Source organism: Salmo salar, chromosome ssa05 (genome assembly GCF_905237065.1).
Source record: "Salmo salar chromosome ssa05, Ssal_v3.1, whole genome shotgun sequence".
Lineage (NCBI taxonomy): Eukaryota > Metazoa > Chordata > Actinopteri > Salmoniformes > Salmonidae > Salmo > Salmo salar.
Window position 1 is genome coordinate 36,847,960 of NC_059446.1, and position 23,866 is coordinate 36,871,825.

General features: G+C 44.3%; 1 protein-coding gene across 1 annotated transcript in view; it reads right to left on the reverse strand.

The window, feature by feature from the left end:
* Positions 1–23,866, reverse strand: part of drp2 (dystrophin related protein 2) — a 198,547-nt gene that overhangs the window by 147,806 nt on the left and 26,875 nt on the right. The window contains exon 2 of the mRNA XM_014199746.2: positions 8,855–8,995. The gene's annotated coding sequence lies outside the window, so the exon portion shown is untranslated. The remainder of the gene's footprint in view (positions 1–8,854; positions 8,996–23,866) is intronic.

The following is a 23,866-nucleotide window of genomic DNA, read 5'->3' on the forward strand; positions in this document are numbered from 1 at the left end:
CGATGGCGCAAATGTCACCATTCCAATTTTTTGGTGCCGGGAGCCCCGTGCAGTCCCCGGCAAGATGCCGCCCATGTTGCCCATACCTAAATCCACTAATGACAACAGGTGTTGACCTTACAGTGAAATCCTTACTTACAAGCCCTTAACCAACAATGCAGTTTTAAGAAAATACCACCCCAAAAAAGTAAGAGATTAGAATAACAAATAATTAAGAGCAGCAGTAAACAACAATAGCGGGGCTTTATACAGGGGGTACCGGTACAGAGTCAATGTGCGGGGGCACCGGTGTCGAGGTAATTGAGGTAATATGTATATGTAGGTAGAGTTATTAAAGTGACTATGTATAGATAATAACAGAGAATAGCAGCAGCGTAGAAGAGGGGGTAGAAGCTGTTTAGAAGCCTCTTGGACCTAGACTTGGCGCTCCGGTACCATTGCCGTGCGGTAGCAGAGAGAACAGTCTATGACCAGGGTGGCTGGAGTCTTTGCCCCGGTGATGTACTGGGCTGTATGCACTACCCTCTGTAGTGCCTTGCGGTCGGAGGCCGAGCAGTTGCCATACCAGGCAGTGATGCAACCCTTCAGGATGCTCTCGATGATGCAGCTGTAAAACCTTTTGAGGATCTGAGGACCATTGCCAAATCTTTTCAGCCTTCTGAGGGGGAACAGGTTTTGTCGTGCCCTCTTCATGACTGACTTGGTGTGCCTGGACCATGTTAGTTTGTTGGTGACGTGGACGCCAAGGAACTTGAAGCTCTCAACCTGCTCCACTACAGCCCCGTCGATGAGAATGGGGGCGTGCTCGGTCCTCCTTTTCCTGTAGTCCACAATCATCTCCTATGTCTTGATCACGTTGAGGGAGAGATTTTTGTCCTGGCACCACACGGTCAGGTCTCTGACCTCCTCCCTATAGGCTGTCTCATCGTTGTCGGTGATCAGGCCTACCACTGTTGTGTCATCAGCAAAGTTAATGATGGTGTTGGAGTCGTGCCTGGCCGTGCAGTTATCAGTGAACAGGGAGTACAGAAGGGGACTGAGCACGCACCCCTGAGGGGCCCCCGTGTTAAGGATCAGCGCTGTGGATGTGTTGTTAGCTACCCTTACCACCTGGGGGCGGCCTGTCAGGAAGTCCAGGATCCAGTTGCAGAGGGAGGTGTTTAGTCCCAGGGTCCTTAGCTTAGTGGTGAGCTTTGAGGGTACTATGGTGTTGAACGCTGAGCTGTAGTCAATGAATAACATTCTCACATAGGTCTTCCTTTTATCTAGGTGGGAAAGGGCAGTGTGGAGTGCAATAGAGATTAGATCATTTGTGGATCTGTTGGTGCGGTATGCAAATTGGAGTGGGTCTAGGGTTTCTGGGATAATGGTGTTGATGTGAGCCATGACCAGCCTTTCAAAGCAATTCATGGCTACTGACGTGAGTGCGACGGGTCGGTAGTCATTTAGGCAGGTTACCTTAGTGTTCTTGGGCACAGGGACTATGGTGGCCTCCCAATACATATCAGACATGTCCTCTGACACTGGCCTTATGACTATCCCAAAGCCTAGGACCAAGAAGCATGGAGAAGCAGCCTTTAGTTATTATGCCCCCAGCCTCTGGAATAGCCTGCCAGAGAACCTGAGGGGGGACAAAACTGTGGACATATTTAATAGATATCTTAAATCACATCTTTCTAGCTTTGCTTTTCCTTAGGATGCTTTTTATTCTTTCAGTTTTTATTGTTATTCTTTTGTTTTTATCCTCTTTTACGTTTTTTGTGAAGTAAATATTTCTGTTTTTATTTTCATTGTTTTTATAAATGTTTCCCTGCAAAGCGCTTTGCATTGCATTCTTTTCTGAAATGTGCTATATCAATAAAGTGTGATTTGAATAAACTCCCTTCCTTCGGCTGTGACATACAGCAACACTCTGAACAAACACACACACATGCATGCATACACACGCAATATGGATCACAAACATAAAGACATACACACACATACACACACACTCTCACAATACACACACCACTGATCAATGGGTTCACCCTTCCCCTAATCTCCATCACACACACACTCCACAGCAACCCTATGATGTGTCAGTGTGGCACCAAAGTCAGGCACCATATACTGAACAACACAGAACAATTGTACACCTCCCCTACTGCCCCACCCCACCCAACACACTCTCTCCTTTACACAACACACACAACGGTTCTCCCGCCACAATGCCGCCAGTATTTCACATGAAAGCTCCTCTCACATCACACAAAGCTGCTGAGAAAGCATCATTCATCATGGCTAGTCGAGCTCTAATGATGATGGGCCTCCCAATTTGGTTCAGCAACATCAACTTAGATTAACCAACGCCGCCTCACACACGTTTGAAGGTTGCCCGCGCCCGTTTTAGGGCAAGCGTTCCATTTGAAACGTGAAACAGCTCTAGCCGCCTCAGCAGGCAGAATAGAAAGCCTTATTACTTTTCAGTGATGTCACACTACACTACATCCACTGTACTTATGCATTAATCATCATCACATTTATTTTAATGCTATTCAAGGCTCTTCTCCATTTTCTTGATGCTCTATTTCAAAATAACGTTTTCGCTCTATAATGATCAATTTACTCTGATTATACAAGACAGGGTTGGGCCCAGAGCAGTGGAAAATAGAATATATGCTTTGATTGACAACCCCGTGCGCTATCACACAGGCCATCCTCACTCGTAAGCAAGAAAAATGTCTTGCTGCCCCCATCTTCCATACAACAGGACACTTAAGGAGTCCATTGTTCAGTACGACATCCATATTCTCACTGATATGATCAGTGTAAATGAGCTTCCCCGGGGGTTTGAGTGGAACACGTTGCAGTAGGGAGAGGAGGGAAGAGACCCAGAATCACAATGAGGCTAATATTACTGGTTTATGGGCCGTCTGCTGAGGTAAATCGATACAGATAATCTAATTGGTTAACGCTTTAGACACATCAGATTGGATAAAACAACTGAATTGATCTAACCCAAACCTCCCTGATCATGGCTCTGTGATCTAACCCAAGCCTCCCTGATCATGGCTCTGTGATCTAACTCAAGCCTCCCTGATCATGGCTCTGTGATCTAACTCAAGCCTCCCTGATCATGGCTCTGGGATCTAACCCAAGCCTCCCTGATCATGGCTCTGGGATCTAACCCAAGCCTCCCTGATCATGGCTCTGGGATCTAACCCAAGACTCCCTGATCATGGCTCTGGGATCTAACCCAAGCCTCCCTGATCATGGCTCTGTGATCTAACTCAAGCCTCCCTGATCATGGCTCTGGGATCTAACCCAAGCCTCCCTGATCATGGCTCTGAGATCTAACTCAAGCCTCCCTGATCATGGCTCTGGGATCTAACCCAAGCCTCCCTGATCATGGCTCTGGGATCTAACCCAAGCCTCCCTGATCATGGCTCTGGGATCTAACCCAAGCCTCCCTGATCATGGCTCTGGGATCTAACCCAAGCCTCCCTGATCATGGCTCTGTGTCAAACACAGTTTTCATGTTATTTAATGGTGAAAAAATGAACACTTGAACAAATGAACACAATGAACAATGGTGAAAAATGACTGTATTGGCTCAGTGAGAGAGATATCCTCGGTATAAAATGAAGTAACGTGAAATTTTTCAGATGGAGGAATTGGAGCAAGCATCTGTCTCTTACATACAAAATGTCAAGTCCTGTTAGCCTTAACTGAATGCCTGCCTGCTGACGTAGATTTCCTTTCACACAGGCGTACGCAGGCTGACGTGCGTGAAGGAACATGAGAGCGCCCACATGCACACGGGGAACATTTCTCAGCTCAAAACAAAAGTTGTGTGGTTGTTAACATAACAGACACACATACACCTATCAACACCCCCCCCCACCCCCCCCACCACCACCACCTACACACAAACACACACACACACAGTGGTGTAATAAAGTACTTAAGTAAAAATACTTGAAAGTACTACTTAAGTAGTTTTTTGGGTTATCTGTACTTTACTATACTATTTTTATTTTTGACAACTTCTACTTTTACTTCACTACATTCCTAAAGAAAATGTTTTACTTTTTACTCCATACATTTTCTGACGCCCAAAAGTACTCGTTACATTCTGAATGCTTAGCAGGACAGGAAAATGGTCTAATTCACACACTTATCAAGAGAACATCCCTGGTCATCCCTACTGCCTCTGATCTGGCGGACTCACTAAACACATGCTTCATTTGTAAATTATGTCTGAGTGTTGGAGTGTGCACCTAGCTATCCGTACATTTTTTTTAAACAAGAAAATGGTGCTGTCTGGTTTGCTTAATATAAGGAATTTGAAATTATTTATACTTGTACTTTTACGTTTGATACTTAAGTATATTTTAAAACCAAATACTTTTAGATTTTTACTCAAGTAGGATTTTACTGGGTGACTTTCACTTTTACTTGAGTGATTTTCTATTAAGGTATCTTTACTTTTACTCAAGTACAACAATTGGGTACTTTTTCCACAAATGCACACACACTCCAACCCCCACACTTTGAACCCATAACAAGCACACACACAATCTCAATATCTCTCTCTTTCTCTCTCTCACACACACACACACAGACACAAACAGACACACAGTGAACGCTCCATTGAGAGCTCAACATACAAAGTCTGCTCCCTGCCACCCTATCCCCATCCCTATCCTCTGCATTAGCCACAGCCTCTGGAGCTGAGGAGACAATAGAGATTGTGCTTCTTCTTTCAGTTAGCATCGAGCACTGAGAGGAAGGAGGGGCGGGCCAATAGGAACCAGGGAGAACGCTGGTGGCGAGAGGATGCCACATTAGCGCATCCTTAGACCCGCTGTGCTCCAAGAGCCGTCCAGAGGAGAACCCATACACTGGGGTCGCTGGCTCCTCCAAGAGGGAGAGAGAGAGAGGGGGAGAGGAGGGGGGGAGGAGGAGTCGAGGGGAGAGGATTGTGAAGCAGAAAGACATTCTGGTGTAGGGTCGTAGTGTGTGACATTGTGGACGTAGAGAGTGGTGACTGGCCGTTTAAGTTGGTGGGTGTGATTTACAGATCAGGCGGTGAGTGTGTGTATAGACGTTATGGACAATCAGAGACTATGTGGCCTGAAGTTTTCTGTTTTCTACAAAGTGAATTTGTAGGATCTCCTTTGATTGACCTGTGTATAACCATAGCTAGCTGCCCTCTTAGCCATGTCTCCCACAGAAAAGAGAATTTTACATCAATGTAAATGGACTTCCTGGTTTGAATATGTGGCTAAATAAAAAAGAACATCATGTCAAAACAGTATGTCTAGAATACTCAAAATGTCCCAAGAAATTACTACTGTACATAATTCCACAGTTAGACATGGATTATTATGGTAAGAGTATTAGTTTTAGTAAAATGTCTTGGTTGTAGCTTGGAGGTGACAAGAAAGGCTTGGTAAGGGTAGGAAGCATTATGTATATTTTAAGAGATGAGCATGGGAATACTTAGAGGGAGGTTTTCCATATTAGCTCCCTCTAAAGTAAATAGTTGGCTCTGAACGTTCTGTGACACACACAGGAGCATAGTGACATTAAGAAAGGGTAATTTCAGCTGTCGGCTACGTGAAGGAATTAAGCCATCGCCTTATGGCACACATCTGAGGAGAAATTTCGTTTTTTACACCAATTTGTATCAACAAAATGGAAGAGCAAGGAACTAAACTTCCATCTTCCAACCTAAAAAGGAAATCGTCCATCTCCAGTCCAGAGTTCTAATGCATAGATAAGGGAGAGGAGAGAAAACAGGAGATGCAATCTCACTCTTGTGTACTTCCTGGTAAAGTAAAGCAAGCTTTCCTCAAATGTCTCAGAGCAAGATAAGATTCTAAAAGTCTCCAGAGGCAGATCTGTTATTGCTGCTGGAGCGTCGAGGCAGCATCCCTGTGCACGGTCAGTCCGACAAAGTGTGCCAGAGCCAGAGTCTGTGAGGCTAAGACTGCGCTGTGCTGCCGGCCTGCCAGTCCCGGGCATAGAGGGGCATGGGCTGCTACCCCAGCCGCGTTGCTGTGGCAAAGTCCCCACCAGTTCATTGTCTCTTACACATTACCACACAACCTAGCTACAGTTGAAGTCGGAAGTTTACATACACCTCAGCCAAATACATTTCAACTCAGTTTTCACAATTCCTGACATTTAAACCTAGTAAAATAATCCCTGTCTTAGGCCAGTTAGGATCACCACCTTATTTTAAGAAAGTGAAATGCCAGAATAAGAGTAGAGAGAATGATTTATTTCAGCTTTTATTTCTTTCATCACATTTCCAGTGGGTCAGAAGTTTACAAACACTCAATTAGTATTTGGTAGCATTGCCTTTAAATTGTTTAACTTTGGTCTACGTTTGGGTAGCCTTCCACAAGCTTCCCACAATAAGTTGGGTGAATTTTGGCCCATTCCTCCTGACAGAGCTGGTGTAACTGAGTCAGGTTTGTAGGCTTCCTTGCTCGCACACGCTTTTTCAGTTCTGCCCACAAATTTTCTATAGGATTGAGGTCAGGGCTTTGTGATGGCCACTCCAATACCTTGACTTTGTTGTCCTTCAGCCATTTTGCCACAACTTTGGAAGTATGCTTGGGGTCATTGTCCATTTGGAAGACCCATTTGTGGCCAAGCTTTAACTTCCTGACTGATGTCTTGAGATGTTGCTTCAATATATCCACATAATTTTCCGTCCTCATGACGCCATCTATTTTGTGAAGTGCACCAGTCCCTCCTGCAGCAAAGCACCCCCACAACATGATGCTGCCACCCCCGTGCTTCACGGTTGGGATGGTGTTCTTCGGCTTACAAGCATCCCCCTTTTTCCTCCAAACATAACGATGGTCATTATGGCCAAACAGTTCTATTTTTGTTAAATCAGACCAGAGGACATTTCTCCAAAAAGTATGATCTTTGTCCCCATGTGCAGTTGCAAACCGTAGTCTGGCTTTTTTTATGGCGTGTTTTGGAGCAGTGGCTTCTTCCTTGCTGAGCGGCCTTTCAGGTTATGTTAATATAGGACTCGTTTTACTGTGGATATAGATACTTTTGTACCTGTTTCCTCCAGCATCTTCACAAGGTCCTTTGCTGTTGTTCTGGGATTGATTTGCACTTTTCGCACCAAAGTACGTTCATCTCTAGGAGACAGAACGCATCTCCTTTCAGAGCAGTATGACGGCTGTGTGGTCCCATGGTGTTTATACTTGTGTACTATTGTTTGTACAGATGAACGTGGTACCTTCAGGCATTTGAAAATTGCTCCCAAGGATGAACCAGACTTGTGGAGGTCTACAATTTTTTTTCTGAGGTCTTGGCTGATTTCTTTTGATTTTCCCATGATGTCGAGCAAAGAGGCACTGAGTTTGAAGGTAGGCCTTGAAATACATCCACAGGAATTATTAGTGAAATAATCTCTCTGTAAACAATTGTTGGAAAAATGACTTGTGTCATGCACAAAGTAGATGTCCTAACTGACTTGCCAAAACTATAGTTTGTTAACAAGAAATTTGTGGAGTGGTTGAAAATGAGTTTTAATGACTCCAACCTAAGTGTATGTAAACTTCCAATTTCAACTGTAACACCTTGTATTTCCCGGTCTCCCTACCTCTGCAAATAGTTCCGCTTCCCTGCTCCACACGCTGGGGCTGGTGCTCTTTAATTTAGAGCCAGAGATAAGGGCAGGCGAGAGGATATTACTTGTGGGGAGACACTAACTGAATTGGCTCCAGCGGGTCAAACACACCTAAATGACAGCTCACCCAGGACCCAGCAGGCATTTATCTAACTCGGAGGAGAAGCCATGGCTTGTCTGATGGGATCGGGAAGTGTAGGGAAGACTGACTGACTGCTGGCTGGGTGTGTGTGGGGGCGGATGAAAATGATTAAATACATTGTGCGTTGCAGGGCTAGGGGCAGAAGCGGGGTTGGAAAACAAAGCATGCGCTCGTATTTCGCCACGATCATGTGAGCCCATACGATGTGTGGGAAGGGGAGTAAACAAATCAACGCAGATATGACCCACTGCTGGGGCATTCAGAGGGCCTGCGATGGAAGGAAGGAGGAGGCGGAGAGAGAGAGAGCAAAAAAAAAAGAGAAGGAGGGAGAGAGAGAGAGTAGGGAGAGAGAGAGAGGTACACAGAGTGGTCTTCTTATATCTTATTTTCATCGAATACTTTAAGCCTTACTTTTTCAATTTCAGTCTCAGCTCTGGAGAATAATCATAGAGTTAGCAGTGCTAGTGCCTGGTTAATAGCCATTAGCAAACCATTGGCACACAAAGAACACACTAAAAACACTGCAGACCTGAACATAAGACCTAGGAATGGCTGTCATAAGCCCTGCGGTCACCCCCTACATTGACTGGCACGTGTGTGCTACAGTGGTTGCTATTCTTCTCAGTTGAGGCTAGCATTTCATACAAAAAATTGGTTTAGCCTCCACTTTTCTATCCATCTGAAAGAGGCCAGATTTGTAATGTTATTGGTGAGTTTGCCACACTTCTCAGATGACACCAGGAGACTGAATGAAATGTATTTCTAGTCGATTGACTGAAAAAAGACATCACCGCTTTGATCGGACCTCTGGGGAACCCAGCAACCCAGGTCCTATGTCGCATGCTTGGCTTGAGAAATCACCTCCCGCTCCCTCTCTCCCCCTCTCCTCCACTCTCCCTCTCTCTCCCTTAACAACGCACCCTTTGAGAGGTTAGGACTTCAGATAAACATGGATAAAATCACTATGGAGGGGAAAACAACATAAAACTTCCTCATCTTTGAAGCTAGATCTGCAATCTCTCCACACACCAAAAAACTGAAATCGGTCACTAGTGATTAATTACCCAGTGGTGAAGACGTGATTGACGTGGCTGCAGATTCGGCGTCTCCGTGGAATCAGGCCAACGCGTCTCTTCCCAGGGGAGGGCCAGTCGCTGGCACGCGGGGATCCAATGGCGCTCTCCTTCTCTCCTCAGAGGGTGGACCTATGAGGGGAAGTGAGGAGGGTCAGAGAGGAACATCAAACATCTGTCATTTTGGCATTTTTAATTATTGGATTTGGGCAGCGTGCCAATGGAGCAGCCCTCCTATCAAAACCAATGACATACAGACATGCAAAAGCATGCTTTATTATGGGTTCAGTCCTTAATCGTACAAGAGAGAGAGACCAGATAGGTGCAGTGAAATGTGTTGTTTTACAGGGTCAGCTATAGTAGTACAGTGCCCCAGGAGTAAATGATGGTTAAGTGCCTTGCTCAAAGGAGAGAGAGAGACTGTCTCCACCAGTCCCATCATCCCGTTATAGGGTGTTTCTTATCAGCAGCCAGCACGCGCCCCCCTCCTCATACTGGCTGCTGGGGAGCTGAACACTGAGCCCTGGCTGTCAGTAGGAAACAGAGAAACAGAGAGGCGGATAGGGGAAGAATGCCAATGAGCGTGGTCCCCTGGCCGAGCCAGCTCTGAGATTTCATTACTCCCCCAGACGGGGATATAGCGCTGGCCTGTGGAGCACTTCGACCCGTTCCAAGTCTGATAGCCATGTTAACATGCAACAGGAGCCCTCTCCTTACTCGCCTTAACACACGCCCACCGCCCCCAGACGACCGACCTTTACAAACATCGATAACTGCACAAATCCCATTTGATTTGGCCCCTACTTGAAGGTTTGGGGGTAAAATGCCTGGAAAAGACGACTAAGAGGGAGATAAGAGATATACTTTTGGGGAGGTTAGGCAGTTACCAGGTCTGTGTTAAGGTGTGTCGTGCTCTCTAATAAATCTGTGTGGGGAAGAAAGGTTAGAGGTGACCAAAATTGAGTGCACTCCCAAAGACTTCAAACAGAGCCATAAAAGTTTAATGCACAGCTGGCATAGCAGCCCGGCAGAAAAAGGTGAGTGAGATGAGCTATTTTCAAAGCTGTATTAAAGTTTTAGGTGGAAGAAAAAAGGTGCGTCTGTTCAGGCTCCTCGTCTTCCTCTCCAACTTCACACATTCTATCTTCTAGTATCTGCCGTGTTTGGAGACCACACTGGTGTTACATGTCATAACGTTTCATACCTCAGACTTGGCAAAACGCTAACTAGCAGCAGAGACCCTCTCAAGAGTCAGAGAGAGAAATCAAGAAGATAGCTCGCGCACACTGGTTGTCACTTAACTCTGAGTGACAAGCAGCAAGGAAGCTTTCATTTTCCAGTCTCCCCCAAAGAATCACCCCCAGAAGATCTATTTTTTACATTTCATTGGAAAAAATGTAATCTCTCTTTAATAACACTGGTATTATACATATTTAATCAAGGAATCATGATCCGATTACAAATCTTTAAAAAAAAATCCATGGCTGATATCGATGAACACACACGCCCACAGGAATAATGACCAGAGGTGGGAAGTGAAGGAGAGAGGGAATGACAGGGAGAGAAAAAGACAGGGAGGGAAAATGAGAGAGAGAAGCAGGAGTAGAGTAAGGCAATACACTTCAAACGTCTCTCTACATATTCTCTCCCCAGTCCCTTACATGACTGGATGTCAATTTTCTCTTTACCCTCATATCTCCACTCCCTCACCGCTCACCATCAATCCATCCATCACCCAGTGCCCCTGGGCGTTTAGCTGACTAAAATCGGCGTAACATGTTTTAAAAGATACCATCTGGGCACCCTTTCAAAGAGCAGGAGGAGGAGGGCCGAGGATGTCAACGCATCCATCAACTAGTTGGACCAAAGAACATGTGGCTGAGAGAGCCTGGAGAGAGGCGCAACAGTAAAAACCACTCAGGCAGCCCACCGGACGCCCTATTCCCTCCACCAGGAAGAGGCCTCAGAGTTTAGTCACGAACCGAGGAGACAGAGTCACTAGTCACTTTGGATAGGGCACCACGCTGAAGTGGCTTCCTTCACAACAAAACGCCAATTCATCATCCACACTGTTAACCCCCCTGTCACTTCCCCTCCGCCTGGATAATGAAGTATTTTGTCACTGGAAATTGGTGTGCGTTCATTCAGATAAGCTTCAACAACGTTCCGGGAGCATGAAATAGCTTGTGATGGGGGTCGGGGTGACGTGGAAGGTTGACTTGATTGAATCAGTCCTTTTGGGAGTGTTGGTATGGGGGAAAATCATTGGAATTCAATCACTTTTTGACAGCATCCTTTTTGATTTAAACAAAACTTTCCATACATGTTTGACCATGGAAGAAGGGTGAAGTGACTTTTTGGACCTGAATGCCCCCCCCAAAAAAATGTTTTTTTACCAGGCAAGTCAGTTAAGAACAAATTCTTATTTACAATGACGGCCTACACTGGCCAAATGATGCTGGGCCAATTATGCACACGCCCTATTAGACTCCAATCACGGCCGGTTGTTATTTTTTTAATTTCACCTTTATTTAACCAGGTAGGCTAAGTTCTCATTTATAACTGCGACCTGGCCAAGAATAAAGCAAAGTAGTTCGACACATACAACACCACAGAGTTACACACGGAATAAACAAACATACAGTCAATAATACAGTAGAAAAAAATCTATATATAGTGTGTGCAAATGAGGTAAGATAAGGGAAGTAAGGCAATAAATAGGCCATGGTGGCGAAGTAATTACAATATACCAATTAAACACTGGAGTGATTGATGTGCAGAAGATAAATGTGCAAGTAGAGATACTGGGGTGCAAAGGAGCAAGATAAATAAATAAATACAGTATGGGGATGAGGTAGTTGGATGGGCTATGTACAGGTGCAGTGATCTGTGAGCTGCTCTGACAGCTGGTGCTTAAAGCTAGTGAGGGAGATATAAGTCTCCAGCTTCAGTGATTTTTGCAGTTCGTTCCAGTTATACCACCTGGATTCGAATCTGTAGTGATGCCTCAAGCACTGAGATACAGTGCCTTAGACCGCTGCGCCACTCGGGAGCCCAAATATTTTACATTCAAGAGATAAAGGTGCTTAAAGTTGACCCATTTTACATACCTTTCCATACCATGAGACATACATGTCTTTATCACTGGAAAATATAATAGGTTTGAGTTTTATATCATTTATAAGATAACTGTTTTTTTTGTTACCATATCTTGAAGAAAAAAAAATTATACAAATTGTAATTTTGAAACCTTCAATTGTCAAAAACAATCTCCACATTTTTTCATATTCACATACAGTATGTTGTAGCTTAAACAATTTTGCATAATCTGAGGTTTTGTGTTGTGTCCGCCATCGGTTGAGACACAACATGCTCTTGTAAAATAAGGTCTAAGTTACAACATATGTGAATATAAAAAAAATTACAGTTAATGCGCTTTTAGATAACTGAAGTTGAATGTTTAAAAAAGTAATCATTTAAGATTTTTTTTTTGTATAAAACTGTTTGTAAACTTATTTTCAACCGTTTATCTTTTCCAGTGATGACGACATGGATGTCTCATGGTATGGTGGGGTACGTAAAATAGGTAATCCTAGAGCACCTTTATCTCTGGAATGTTTTGGCATTCAAGAGAAAAAATACCCTCTGTAACGAGTGCGCTGAGAGTCGGGAAGCAAGTTCAGGGAGTGAGTGTTTTAATGAATAAACGAAACACAAGCAACGCACCGACATGAAAACAGAGTAAATAACACCTGAGGAAAGAACCAAGGGGAGTGACAGATATAGGGAAGATAATCAAGGAGGTGATGGAGTCCAGGTGAGGGTCATGAGACGATGGTGACAGGTGTGCGGGATAATCAGCAGCCTGATGACCTAGAGGCCGGAGAGGGAGTATACGTGACAGTACCCCCTCCCCTCCAGCCGCAGGACGCCGTCATAGGGGACGAACCCGGGGATCAGGAGTGGACAGGTCACCCCTGCTGATGTGCAAGAACCTGTCACGCCAGCTGAGGCACGGGAACCTGTCGAGTCAGCTGGGGCGCGGGAACCTGACAGACCGGTTGAGTCCGGGGAGTCTGGCAATCCGGCTGAGGCATGAGAACCTGACGAGCCGGTGGAAGCAGGGGAGCCTGGCGATTCGGTGGAGGCATGAGAGCCTGTAGCGGTTCTCGGACCCGACGTCATTTACTCTGACACAAAAAAAGGCACTCCCTGATGCTTCCCTTAGGTGAGGTGTTATTCTGTAACGAGTGCGCTGAGAGTCGGGAAGCAAGTTCAGGGAGTGAGTGTTTTAATGAATAAACGAAACACAAACAACGCACCGACATGAAAACAGTCAATAACACCTGAGGAAAGAACCAAGGGGAGTGACAGATATCGGGAAGATAATCAAGGAGGTGATGGAGTCCAGGTGAGTGTCATGAGGCGCTGGTGCGCGAGACGATGGTGACAGGTGTGCGGGATAATCAGCAGCCTGATGACCTAAAGGCCGGAGAGGGAGTATACGTGACACTCTGAGCACTTCTACCACGGGCAAATATGGATGGAAGGTTTTGTTCAAATCAAAAAGAGTGCTGTCAAAAAGTGATTGAATTCAAATTAATTTAGTGGGCTATTACACAGAGGCAACAACAATAACAACAACTCAAAAACTGATCAGCACACAGACAGCAAGGAGACATGAGCACCTGGCCTGATGTAGGAGAGGGATCCCACACACACACACACACACGCACACACACACGCACACACACACGCACACACACACACACACACCAACCAACCAACATGCACAAACCGAGTGTGCTCCAGTGCTCTTTTTGACAGTGAGAGAGCCTGTGATTTCTGATCATACAGCAGAATTTATGTAGACAGAGCAGCCTCGCTTCAGAGAAAAAGAGAGAAAAAGATAGAAAGAAGAAACAGAGATTAGGAACAGAGAGAGAAAGAGAAGCAGCAGGCTGTCAAGCAGCAGCAGCTCTGGCCCAGCACTTCCCATTAAGACGGGCTGTGTGAAATGAGAGCTGAAGCACCGGGAGAGCCTGCTGTCAGTCTCACTTAGTCCAGCCCACATCAATGGTCCCATGGCAGGCCCCAGTCTCACAGCAGTGGTCCCATGGCAGGCCCCAGCCTCACAGCAGTGTGCTAACATAATAATACACACCTTAGCCACAGCTACAGTACGCTAGCTAGGCCTGGATGAGCCATAAATATACACACAATAGTGTTACTGCACTATGTGACAACTGTTGATTTTAAAATCACTTCATCAGTAGATTTGATTGATTGATTTGGTTGATATTACAACAAGGAATCAATACTTCATCCAACATTTAAGACGGCAGAGTCTATCGTTACCTAATTGCAGGTATACTCCAGGCAATTTAGGTTATAAAGGAATGGGGTCCTTATTGTAGGGTCAAGAGGTAGAGCATAATGATATAATATATATATTTGGTTGTGGTCTGTATACATGGGGGATGCTTAGTTCCCTATCTTTATCTACTTACTTCGTTAGCCAACTTGTTGTCATGCCAAACAACTTGATGAATGTACTTTATCAACACCCAGGCTACAATTTATCCACCCACACAACTATATATCTAACACATAATTCAAAAACATATGCTCTAAACAAAAAGCGACTACAACTACATACACCAGTATTAAGTCCATAGAGAACCGGAGGGAGCATCTGACCCTGTGTCTTAACCTTTCTTATCCACAGCAGTCAGAGAAGAGAGGGAGATAATGCCAAAGAAAGAAATGCCCCTCTAGCGTAACGGGCAGTATTGTGCCCAGCAAGGTGTCATCTCAGGAAGCCATCTTCATTACTGTGTCCTTGCTTCCCTCTCGCCAGCCTCATCACCACGGTTACATTATTCATGCTCACACATGGCAGGGACCCTGCCCAAGGAGGTTAAGTGAGGATTTTTCAGCCGCTCAGTGGGTAGGTGTGTGTGTGTGTGTGTGTGTGTGTGTGTGTGTGTGTGTGTGTGTGTGTGTGTGTGTGTGTGTCTGCCCTTATTCCTCATGCGTGCTGTGTTGCATCTTTCTTCGCCACATGCCTCCAGGATCACCTTGAGTGGGCACGGTGCCGGGTGTGTCAGGGTCTGCTGCTGAAGCTACTGCCACACAGCATAACAAGCCAGCAGGACACTTTGCCTGAACCCTGGGCAGTTCAACTTCCAAATGGGAGGGAGACATTTTGAATGCTGTACATGAACCCAGTCAAACGTGAATGCTTTTTTGGGGGGGTCTTTGGGGGGTTAAGTGTTTTGATGGCTTGTAGGTCATCTTATCTGGCAATGAACCCAGGCTGTAGTGTATATAACCCAGGCTGTAGTGTATATAACCCAGGCTGGGGACCATCGCTGGGGGCTCCGGACTGAAGACCGTCACTGCTGGCTCCGTGCCATGGATCATCACTGGAGGCTTCGTGCCATGGATCATCACTGGAGGCTTCGTGCCATGGATTATCACTGGAGGCTCCGGGTCATGGATTATCACTGGAGTCTTCGTGCCATGGATCATCCCTACAGACTCCGGGCCATGGATCATCACTGGAGGCTTCGTGCCATGGATCATCCCTACAGACTCCGGGCCATGGATCATCACTGGAGGCTTCGTGCCATGGATTATCACTGGAGGCTCCGGGCCATGGATTATCACTGGAGGCTTCATGCCATGGATCATCACTACAGGCTCCGGGCCATGGATCATCACTGGAGGCTTCGTGCCATGGATTATCACTGGAGGCTCCGGGCCATGGATTATCACTGGAGGCTTCGTGCCATGGATCATCACTACAGGCTCCGGGCCATGGATCATCACTGGAGGCTTTGTGCCATGGATCATCACTGGAGTCTTCGGACCATGGATCATCACTGGAGGCTTTGTACGTGATGCCGGAACAGGTCTCACCGGACTGAGGAGACGCACTGGAGACCGGGTGCGCGGAGCTGGCACAGGATATACTGGGCCGTGGAGGCGCACTGGAGGTCTGGAGCGTAGGGCTGGCACAACCCGTCCTGGCTGGATGCTCCCTTTAGCCCGGCAAGTGCGGGGCGCTGGAACAGGACGAACTGGGCTGTGAAGGCGCACTGGCGACACAGTGCGTAGAACTGGCGCAGGATATCCTGGGCCGTGGAGGCGCACTGGAGGTCTGGAGCGTAGGGCTGGCACAACCCGTCCTGGCTGGATGCTCACTTTAGCCCGACAGGTGCGGGGCGCTGGCACAGGACGAACTGGGCTGTGAAGGCGCAGTGGCGACACAGTGCACAGAGCTGGCGCAGGATATCCTGGACCGAGGAGACGCACCGGAGACCAGGAGCGTTGAGCCGGCACAATTTTGTGGTGGGTAATTCTGTCACGCTCACTGTCCTCAAACTCCCTGTTGTAAATGAACCAAGGCGCAGCGTGCCTGTAATTCCACATCCTTTATTGTAGTGAAACTGAACAAAACAATAAACAGGTAAACAGAAATAATAATTACCCACAAACACAGGTGGGGAAAAGGCTGCCTAAGTATGATTCCCAATCAGAGACAACGATAGACAGCTGCCTCTGATTGGGAACCATACCCGGCCAAAACAAAGAAATACGAAAGCTAGATTGCCCACCGCACCGCACATCACACCCTAACCTAACCAAATAAAAACGGCTCTCTAAGGTCAGGGCATGACAATAACCCAGGCTGTAGTGTATATAACCCAGGCTGTAATATATATAACCCAGGCTGTAGTGTATATAACCAAGGCTGTAATGTATATAACCAAGGCTGTAGTGTATATAACCAAGGCTGTAATGTATATAACCCAGGCTGTAGTGTATATAACCCAGGCTGTAATGTATATAACCCAGGCTGTAATGTATATAACCCAGGCTGTAGTGTATATAACCCAGGCTGTAATGTATATAACCCAGGCTGTAATGTATATAACCCAGGCTGTAATGTATATAACCCAGGCTGTAGTGTATATAACCCAGGCTGTAGTGTATATGCACACCCAGGCTGTAGTGTATATAACCCAAGCTGTAGTGTATATAACCCAGGCTGTAGTGTATATAACCCAGGCTGTAGTGTATATAACCCAGGCTGTAATGTATATAACCCAGGCTGTAGTGTATATAACCCAGGCTCTAGTGTATATAACCCAGGCTGTAATGTATATAACCCAGGCTGTAGTGTATATAACCCAGGCTGTAGTGTATATAACCCAGGCTGTAGTTGTCACGGATCCCTCCGGAACTGTGTCATTACTCACACCTGGTCCCCATTCCCATTGATTAGTAATTGAATGTGTGTGCCCTTTGTTCACCATTGTCGTGTCAATTACTGTTACAATGGCCGTTGGTCGTGTGAGTACTTGTGCTGTGTTGTTTTGGCTTTCGTGCCACTGGTATTGTGCAGATGATTACGGGTTTGGTCCCGTGTGGTATCATTGTGCGCCCCGTGTATTTATTCGAGGTACTCCTAGCTATTTTGTTTGGGTTTCAACCCTGTGTGTTGTATATGTGTTTGTTTGGTCTTCGTCCCCGTGCCTTTACATGGCACGCTATAATTTGGGTCAATTAAATCCCCTATTACGCATTCCTGCGCCTGTCTCCCGATCCCTTATACCAGCGTGACAGTAGTGCATATAACCCAGGCTGTAGTGTATATAACCCAGGCTGTAATGTATATAACCAAGGCTGTAGTGTATATAACCCAGGCTGTAGTGTATATATACACCTGTTCTGAAAGAGCCCAGGCTGTAGTGTATATGCACACCCAGGGTGATGCAGAGAGATACTGGCAGTGTCCTAAACAGCACACTATTCCCATAGTGCACCCACAGGGCTCTGGTCAAAAGTAGTACACTATGTAGGGAATAGGGTGTCATTTGGGACACATTGGCTGTATCTAGCAACATGTACTCAGCAGCTCCTGCTGATATCTCATTTTTAAGCTCCAGAAGCCACAAAACGTTATGGCTATTCATGAATAATTATGATGACACCCTGTGTCATTTCTCCTTAAGATCATCCATCTTTGATTCCAATGCCCATAAACACCACCATTAAATCTGCTTTAAACTACTTTTAAAGTGCTTCTATGACACAGCAGGAGATTGAGCACCGTTTTAACTGAGCATCAGCAACCCATTTAGCTTGCAAGCCATGCGCCACACTGCCTACGATTTGGTCAACCCTCGTCGCTTCGTTTTATTTCCTTGGCCCATTGATTCCTCAAAGAGGCTGTGGTGCATATGTGTTTACTTCAGAGCAAGTTTGGGAGCCGTGGGAAGAAATAAACTCTCTTTCCTCACTCTCTGTGCAAAGCATCCTTACATTTCCTTTAAAGATAAAGTACATACAGTGCCTTGCAAAAGTATTCATCCCCCTTGGCTTTTTTCCTATTTTGTTGCATTACAACCTGTAATTTAAATTGCTTTTTATTTGAATTTCATGTAATGGACATAAACAAAATAGTCCAAATTGGTCAAGTGAAATAAAAAATATTACTTGTTTCAAAACATTCAACAACAAAAAACTGAAAAGTGGTGCATGCATATGTACTCACCCCTTTTACTATGAGGCCCCTAAATAAGATCTGGTGCAACCAACTAATTTCAGAAGTCACATAATTAGTTAAATAAAATCCACCTGTGTGCAATCTAAGTGTCATATGATCTGTCACATGATCTCAGTATATATAGTTGAAGTCGGAAGTTTTCATACACTTAGGTTGGAGTCATTAAAACTCGTTTTTCAACCTCTCCACAAATTTCTTGTTAACAAACTATAGTTTGGCAAGTCGGTTAGGACACCTACTTTGTGCATGACACAAGTAAATTTTCCAACAATTGTTTACAGACAGATTATTTCACTTATAATTCACTGTATCACAATTCCAGTGGGTCAGAAGTTTACATACACTAAGTTGACGGTGCCTTTAAACAGCTTGGAAAATTCTAGAAAATGATGTCATGGCTTTAGAAGCTTCTGATAGGCTAATTGACATCATTTGAGTCAATTGGAGGAGTACCTGTGGATGTATTTCAAGGCCTACCTTCAAACTCACTGCCTCTTTGCTTGACATCATGGGAGAATCAAAAGAAATCAGACAAGACCTCAGAAAAACAATTGTAGACCTCCACAAGTCTGGTTCATCCTTGGGAGCAATTTCCAAATGCCTGAAGGTACCACCTTCATCTGTACAAACAATAGTACGCAAGTATAAACACCATGGGACCACGCAGCTGTCATACCGCTCAGGAAGGGGATGCGTTCTGTCTCCTAGAGATGAACGTACTTTGGTGCGAAAAGTGCAAATCAATCCCAGAACAACAGCAAAGGACCTTGTGAAGATGCTGGAGGAAACAGGTACAAAACTATCTATATCCACAGTAAAACGAGTCCTATATCGACATAACCTGAAAGGCCGCTCAGCAAGGAAGAAGCCACCGCTCCAAAACTGCCATAAAAAAGCCAGACTACGGTTTGCAACTGCACATGGGGACAAAGATTGTACTTTTTGGAGAAATGTCCTCTGGTCTGATGAAACAAAAATAGAACTGTTTGGCCATAACGACCATAGTTATGTTTGGAGGAAAAAGGGGGAGGCTTGCAAGCCGAAGAACACCATCCCAACCGTGAAGCACTGTATATAGACTTTTTGTTTTCTTTTGTTCTACTGTATTATTGACTGTATGTTTTGTTTATTCCATGTGTAACTCTGTGTTGTTGTATGTGTCGAATTGCTATGCTTTATCTTAGCCAGGTCGCAGTTGCAAATGAGAACTTGTTCTCAACTAGACTACCTGGTTAAATAAAGGTGAAATATTGTCACGTCCTGGCCAGTATAAGGTTAATTGGTATTGTAGTTTGGTCAGGACGTGGCAGAGGGTATTCGTTTTATGTGGTTCGGGGTGGTGTGTTTGTTGAAGGGGCATTTGATTTAAGTATTCCGGGGTTTTTGGGCACTGTTTGGTTTTCATGTATTCTATGTTTAGTCTAGTATGTCTGTTTCTATGTTTGGTTAATTGGGGTTGGGACTCTCAGTTGAATGCAGGTGTTGTCTATTTGCCTTTGATTGAGAGTCCCATATATTAGGGTGTGTTTGTTATTTGTGGGAGATTGTTCTGCGTTTAGCCTTATGCTTTGCCAGACTGTTTTTGTCGATCGTATTCCTGTTTGTTATTTTGGTGTTCATTTGGTACTTATTAAAACGTCGAGATGAGCATTCACATACCTGCTGCGTTTTGGTCCTCTTTAACCGACGACAAGCGTGACAAATATATATATTTTTTAATAAAAGCACGGGGGTGGCAGCATCATGTTGTGGGGGTGCTTTGCTGCAGGAGGGACTGGTGCACATCACATAATAGATGGCATCATGAGGATGGAGAATTATGTGGATATATTGTTTGAGTTTGAAGGTAGGCTTTGAAATGCATCCACAGGTACACCTCCAATAGGCTAATTGACATCATTTGAGTCAATCAGAAGCTTCTAAAGCCATGACATAATTTTCAGGAATTTTACAAGCTGTTTAAAGACACAGTCAACTTAGTGTACATAAACTTTTGACCCACTGGAATTGTGATACAGTGAATTATAAGTGAAATAATCTGTCTGTAAACAATTGTTGGAAAAATTACTTGTCCTAACCGACTTGCCAAAACAATAGTTTGTTATCAAGAAATTTGTGGAGTGGTTGAAAAACGAGTTTTAATGACTCCAACTTAAGTGTATGTAAACTTCCGACTTCATCTAATATACACTACCGGTCAAAGGTTTTAGAACACCTACTCATTCAAGGGTTTTTCTATATATTTACTATTTTCTACATTGTAGAATAATAGTGAAGATGTCAACACAATGAAATAACACATTGAATCATGTAGTCAATAAAAAAGTGCTAAACGAATCAAAATATATTTGAGATTCTTCAAATAGCCTCCCTTTGCCTTGGGGCTATTTTCTGTATACCCCCCTACCTTGTCACAACACAACTGATTGGCTTAAATGCAATAAGAAGGAAAGAAATTCCACAAATTAACTTTTAAGAAGGCACACCTGTTAATTGAAATGCATTCCAGGTGACTACCTCATGAAGCTGGTTGAGAGATTGCCAAGAGTGTGCAAAGTTGTCATCAAGGCAAAGGGTGGCTATTTGAAGAATCTCAAATATTAAATATATTTTGATTTGTTTAACACTTTGTTGGTTACTACATGATTCCATATGTGTTATTTTACAATGTTGATGTCTTCACTATTATTCTACAATGTAGAAAATAGTAAAAATAAAGAAAAACCTTTGAATGAGTAAGTGTTCTAAAACTAGTCCTGTACTAGTGGACCGATATAGCTGTCTGTAGCACGGGCAAAAACTGTAGGATTAGTTTTTAATAATTTCAACCTGTTTTCCTATATTTCCAGTAGAGCTAGGCTGTCTGAACAATGGCATGATTATTTCATTGTTTTGATGTCTTCACTAGTATTCTATTATGAAAAACCCTTGAATGAGTAGGTGTTCTAAAACTTTTGACCGGTAGTGTATATTTTTTAAAGAGCTGCAGCACCCTCAGAACCCCTACATCCCGCGGCTATGCCTAGAGTACATTTTTGATACTCTATGCTTAAACTGCATTAACTGGGAAATGTAAAAATATTGAATTTCAATTCAATTGAAAAGATAAAATGCTTTTACAATTCCAATTCAACTTAAATTCTCCACATTATGAGTAAATTCAAAAATGTCATTGGAATTGACCCCAACCCTGATACAAGTGGGGGAGCTGAGGTGGCGAGCTTGCAGGTCAGAAGTTTGAGACAGGGATCTATATAGCCGGACTAGCGCTTGGCTAAATTGCATGGTGCATCGATGCATGGACATTGGCCATGACCCCTGTGGTGTAGACGACGGTCATTCTTCTCGGCGGTTAGCAGGACTGGCACGATGAACCAGTGATACTCGTGGTTTGAAAGAGACTTACTGTAGCTCGCTGCTGGGCTGACTCATATTCATGTCAAATCAAATCCAATCGTATTAGTCACATATGCCGAATACATCAGGTGTAGACCTTACCGTGAAATGCTTACTTACGAGCCCATAACCAGCAATGCAGTTTACATCTTCAAAAATCAAAAAAATGTAATATATATATATAAAAAAAACTAATAACAAATAAAAGTAACAAGTAATTAAAGAGCAGCAGTAAAATAACAATAGTGAGACTATATACAGGAGGGTAACAGTACAGAGTCAATGTGCAGGGGCACTGGTCCTAATGCTATGATGGAACAGCCCTATTCTTCCAAATTGACTGATATTGTATGGAGAAAAACTAAATGGCAGGCCTACAGTATATTATCTTTGGGCTGAAATCCAAATCCATAATCTCCATTCAATTATGGTCACCGTGGAGAAGTGTTTCTTTTCATATAACTAGCACCAGTACTTTTTCATTTCTTGTCCTCTGCTTAATACAAAACAGCACAACGATATTGTTGTCATTTAATAGCAATACAAGACTTCAATATAGGACTGTGTTGGTGTGGAGACTATGACGTTAGGCTGAAAATAGAAGTAGTCATGAGAAACGTCTGCAAACATTTTTCTTCTTCCCTTGGCTGGCGAAACGTACTGAAAAATGGTCTGTCAGCCCCACATCTATCAAGCAGAATAGTATGCCTTCACAGGAGAGGCTATTACCACCATTGAAAGACTGTCTTAATAAACGTTTCGCACACACGCTCACATTTACAGTTTCTTTCTTCTGTTTCCTTTCATGAGTCTTATCCAATCATGGCTGTCAGGTCAAATTTAAATAGAGCCCAGCTCAGTTATCATGAGAGCCTACCCACACTGCTGGATTAGCTGTGGACAAGAGGAGACAGAGAGGAGGATCTTGTCCTTGCTGTGAAGTGTATGGCATTCTGCTGGGTGCTACTAAAGGCTTGATGTTCACGAATTTCATGGCCACTATTCTCTCCACAAATCACAGATTATCTGTCCCTTCCTCCTCTCCCCCCTCCTACCCCTCGTATGTTCCCTGCTCGGAGCCTTCTGCTTTTACATTGAGGTCCTTGAGGTGCCTGTGTTAAATGTTCGGCGGCCGTAGCAGAGGGCTAAGTGTGCGCTGAGTTATGTTGACAGAAACATTGCTTCACGGGAGCGACCACTGCCCACCAGCTCCTTCCTCCAGCACCACCCCCATCCCTTTCATAGTGACATTTTTGGGAATGAATGATACTGTATTTAGGGGCCAGATGGAATTTCACTTGAGCAATGAAATTACCCATTGTTAAAGGAAAGAAAAACGAATGCAATCAAGCCATTGATTTTCAGACAGAAAATGTCCATGCGGTGATCCATTGGAGGCAATAAATCCAGTGTATAAATAAGAAGGCTCTGCCTTTGTGCTAAGCCTATAACAGTACAGAGAAACAGATTTTCTACTGCTTTGAATTGTGATACACTGTTGGGGGAATGCTATATTGGAATATTGTTCATCAGAAATATAGTACACAGGAAAGTGGAATTTGCCCTCATATTACGCAAGTGTTTCCCCTAGCTTATTTTTTACCTAAGACCGCAAGACCCATGAAGCAAAATACAGGTCTACGTACACAAAAATGTTCAATGGAAACCAATTAAATGTATTTAGATCGATTTAGACGGGGGACAAACCGCCTGACCCGCTACAGCAATTGTAGTGGAAACACTGCTTAATACTGCAGGTTTTGTCTTGCGCATTTCCTATTTGTCGCAGATCAGAAATGAAAGAGACATTTTCCACATGGGTTATTCATACCAAAACTATTGGTGACTGAGGTACTATCAGACATTTTTCTCTAGTGCTTAAGTCATAATTCTCTTCCCAAGTGAATATGCTTGGCACAGCACTGCTCAACAGTTGACAGTTACTGTCACCTGGTGAAAAGTAAACTCTCGCTCGCAGTCCAATCCTACTCCATCTCTCAACCACTGACAGCTAGGCCTATACCTATTCT